This window comes from Eretmochelys imbricata, chromosome 10 (assembly GCF_965152235.1).
Source record: "Eretmochelys imbricata isolate rEreImb1 chromosome 10, rEreImb1.hap1, whole genome shotgun sequence".
Taxonomy (NCBI): domain Eukaryota; kingdom Metazoa; phylum Chordata; order Testudines; family Cheloniidae; genus Eretmochelys; species Eretmochelys imbricata.
The window spans coordinates 46322435-46327001 of record NC_135581.1 but is presented as its reverse complement, the minus strand read 5'-3'; the positions used below and the strand labels follow the sequence as shown (position 1 = coordinate 46327001).

The window sequence follows — 4567 nt, the reverse complement described above, 5'->3', positions numbered from 1 at the left end:
GCACTGTGGAAGCTGGCTACTCCAGACTGCTACCAATAGGTCACTAACCAGTTCGGAGTGGGAAGGTCGATGGTTGGACTTGTGTTGATGGAAGTGTTCGGGGCCATTAATTGCATCCAGCTCCAAAAGACCGTGACTCTGGGCAACATGCGTGACATTGTGGATGGCTTTGCACAAATGCGCTTCCCTAAATGTGGAGGGGCGATCGATGGCACGCATATTCCAATTCTGGCACCAGACCACCTAGCCACCAAGTACATTAATCAGAAGGGGTATTTCTCAGTGGTTCTCCAGGTGCTTGTGGATCACCGTGGGTGTTGCACAGACATTAACACAGGCTGGTCCAGAAAGATGCATGACCCACACATCTTTTGGAACACTGTACTGTTCAGGAAGCTGCAAGCGGGGACTTTCTTCCCGGACCAGATTACCATATGGAAAGTCAAAATGCCCATTGTGATCCTGGGAGACCCTGTCTACCCCTTAATGCCGTGGCTTATGAAGCCATACACGGGGCAACTTGACAGCAGCAAGGAGCAGTTCAACAACAGCCTGAGCAAGTGCAGAATGACGGTTGAGTGTGCTTTTGGCCATTTAAAAGCCCGCTGGTGCTGTCTCTGTGGGAAGCTGGACCTGGCCAATGGCAATATTCCTATGCTTATAGCCGCGTGCTGTAAGCTCCATAATATTTGTGAAGGGAAGGGTGAAAGCTTCACTCAGGGCTGGACCACAAAGGCTCAGCGCCTGGAGGCTGAGTTTGAACAGCCAGAGACCAGAGCTATTAGAGGGGCACAGCCAGGGCCATAAGGATCAGGGATGCCTTGAGGCAGCAATATGAAGCTGAAAGCCACTAATATTTGTTGCTATACTTGGGTTTGCAGTGCTTGTAATGCTAGGAGGTGACTGGTGCACATGATGCAATAAGGAGGTTTGACATAATTGTATGTTGCGTTGTAGGGCTCTTTTTGCTTTCAATTAATAGAATAAAGATTGCTTTCAAACAACACAATTCTTTTATTAAAAGACAACATCCAAAGGAGAGAGTCAAATGAAAAAATACATCAGCAGGGAGGGGGATGGGGGAAGGGAAGGTCCCAGGAAGAGAAGGGGTCCTGGGACGGCTACAGTTTTGTGTATGTCCAGGGATTATATCCAATCTTCTCCTTTGGAGTACAATGCAGTGGGTACTGTACTTCAGCAGAGCCAAACTGCAGAGGGATGGGTTTTGAGTGCAGTGGATAGTGGGTGTCCTCAGTGCTGGACTGTAAGTAGGGAGGAGTGGAATGCTGTGTGTAGAGACTGGAGCCGGGAGGTTGATAAGAGTGTGTTGGCAGTATCTGAGGGGCGCATGGGAGAGTTTTGCAACAGCAGCTGCAGGGGAAGGCGGGCGCAGAGCTGCTCAGTTTGAAGAGCTAGTATTGTCTGGAGCGTGTCTGCTTGGCACTCCATAACTTTTAAGAGCCGATCTGTGGCTTCATTCTGGCTTGTTGAGTTCTCCTTTCGGTCCCTCGCTGTCCCACCACTCCTTCAATTCCTGTTTCTCAGTGGCAGAGTGCATCATAACCTCAAACAGAAAGTCCTCCTTAGTTCTTCTTGGCAGCTTTCTAATTCTGTGCAGCCGTTCTGCTGCTGATAACAAAGAGGGAGGCTGGGCTCCCAAGATCATCTCTGTGAAGTTTAAACGCAACATTTTACAGAAGCAGTATTGTTTGGAACACAGACTACACTGCTTCAGTGCTTTCAAATAGCCAATATTCACACACCTGTCACTAACTGGCTGACCCCATGCAAGCACACATGGGGTAGAGTAAATCAGCCACAGGGACAGAATAAATCACTCTTCCTGGACTCTGCTATACACTGGGCACGTGGCTCTTGGGGAGAGCCAGCACTGTAGGGGGGGGGCCTGATAATCATTCCTGTCCCCACATTTTCCACAGGATATGATCCTTATGGAAGATATCTCGCTGCTGAGGGTGAGCAGGGAGGAATCAAGGGAGGGTCTTCTCCAAGCCTGCGGCTTCCGCCCTGGCCCCTATGCGACTCGCCTGCGTGCAGCAATGGTGTCCCTCCCCCACCCCCGTAATGGCACAGTGGCACAGGAAAGTTACCATTAACAGAGCAAGAAACAAAGCAGCTCTGCCAAAGAACCTGCTGCAGTGGATTGCCCAGTATCTCCACGAGAGTTTTCTGAGATTTCTGGAGATCTCTGAGGGAGATTCCCGTGAAGTGAGGGAGTCAATCAACAGCCTGTTCCGCCACTCAGACTAGGCATGCGGCGGGGGACAAGCCTGATTTCTGCAGCCCTCCTGCCCCCAACAACTCGCTTCAGCGATTCCCAAAATCAGATCCACTTACCAGGGGCCTCCTCTCCTGTTTGCAATTCGCCAAGATCCAACAGCTGTGACTGGCTAGGCTCCTCCGGGAAGAAAAGAGCTCCTGACTGCATGTATCTCTGGCCTCCGAGTCAGCCTCTGCCTCTGGGTCTCATAGACTGTGCAAGCTCAGTAACACTGCTGAAGCCAGCTGCTCTCACTCTGCCCTCCTCTCCCCACTATTGGCAGGCATAGGTCATCTCTGGTTATCTGTAAGTCAGGGAGAGACTCCAACCCACATGTCATGTTCTTCTCTCCATTGGAAGGTGCCATGGGAGAAAGATAACGTGTCCCCATGGCCGCGGCAGCATGGGATTGCTGGCGTTGCAGCATGCTCTCCAGGAACCCTCAAGCCTTCCATATCAACTCTGAAGCATCAGAACAGCAGATCTTGCATTGGAGCAAGGGAAACACCTGTTTTCCACAGAATGCTTCCCTCAGGGCTGGAGTATTTAGAGCAGAAATCCCTGTGGGAGTTAATGTTGCTCTAAACAGAGCTGCCAAGGGGTGTGCAGCTTCTTGACATACCATGTAAAGTGATCAGTTTGTAGAGAGGCATAAAGTCCTACTCTGATTGCTCTGAGAGGATTCCCCTGAGCAGCTGGGGGAGGCAGGACCTTATTCCTTACCTCTCTTGACAGGGCTGTGTGAGAGCTTGTAAAGAGCCAGAGGCAGCTTTCTAGAGGGTTAATTCAGAAATTCCTCATGGAACCTAGGGGCTGCAGCCTATGCCAGGAAGGAGCCAGGTGGTTGTTGGAGTGACTCTAGGAGGAATGCTATGGGATGGTTCTCTGATCATCTCTTCACTCTGCTTCTTCCCACACCCACCTTTGGGGTAAGTCCATCACCTCCTCCTTAGCCCTCAGCTGCTGCGTGTGGGCTGGGAATCAGATAGAGCAGTAGAGAGGTTGTCTACTCAGCCCGTGAATAGGACTCAAGACCTCCTGCTTCTCAACACCCAGAGGAATGCATGACACTCAGACTGGACTCTGTGACTGCATTAGTCTCCCACATGTGAGTGTGGCAGGAGAGGATACTTGTCTGCAAACAGCTTCTTCTGGACTGCGAGGGTGGAGGGAGAGAGGTCAGATGCCATCTGGTTCCTTAGAAGCTCTGAGGAAGCTCTGGGATCTGGAGAGAGGTCTCTGGATCCTCAGGATGCACAGGTTAGGAGACATGTGGCTCCTGCCTAGTCCACACAGGGGTGCCAGTTAGAGGGGGTAGGGGAGGGCTCCTGCCCCCTGCTGTGTTTCGGGTCTGCTCACAGCCCATGCCCTACCGCCAGAGAGAGCCCCTAACTGCAGAAAGAAAAGGAGTACTTGTGGCACCTTAGCGACTAACCAATTTATTTGAGCATGAGCTTTCGTGAGCTACAGCTCACTTCATCGGATGCATACTGTGGAAACTGCAGAAGACATTATATACACAGAGACCATGAAACAATACCTCCTCCCACCCCACTCTCCTGCTGGTAATAGCTTATCTAAAGTGATCATCAAGTTGGGCCATTTCCAGCACAAATCCAGGTTTTCTCACCTCCCCCACCCCCCTCCAAAAACCACACACACAAACTCAGTCTCCTGTTGGTAATAGCTTATCCAAAGTGACCACTCTCCTCACAATGTGTATGAAAATCAAGGTGGGCTGGAAATGGCCCACCTTGATTTTCATACACATTGTGAGGAGAGTGGTCACTTTGGATAAGCTATTACCAGCAGGAGAGTGAGTTTGTGTGTGTGGTTTTTGGAGGGGGGTGGGGGGGGGTGAGAAAACCTGGATTTGTGCTGGAAATGGCCCACCTTGATTATCATACACATTTTAAAGAGAGTGGTCACTTTGGATGGGCTATTACCAGCAGGAGAGTGAGTTTGGGGGGGGGGGGGGCGGAGGGTGAGAAAACCTGGATTTGTGCTGGAAATGGCCCAACTTGATGATCACTTTAGATAAGCTATTACCAGCAGGAGAGTGGGGTGGGAGGAGGTATTGTTTCATGGTCTCTGTGTATATAATCTCTTCTGCAGTTTCCACAGTATGCATCCGATGAAGTGAGCTGTAGCTCACGAAAGCTGATGCTCAAATAAATTGGTTAGTCTCTAAGGTGCCACAAGTACTCCTTTTCTTTTTGCGAATACAGACTAACACGGCTGTTACTCTGAAACCTAACTGCAGAGTAGCTTGTGTGTGGAATGTGA

General features: G+C 50.4%; 1 long non-coding RNA gene across 1 annotated transcript; it reads right to left on the bottom strand.

The window, feature by feature from the left end:
- Window positions 1-990: 990 nt before the first annotated feature.
- LOC144271413 (uncharacterized) lies at window positions 991-2729 on the bottom strand. The gene is made up of 2 exons (XR_013347344.1): window positions 2359-2729; window positions 991-1668 (listed from the first exon to the last, which is right to left on the bottom strand). It is a non-coding gene; the product is annotated as an uncharacterized LOC144271413 (long non-coding RNA).
- Window positions 2730-4567: the final 1838 nt, after the last annotated feature.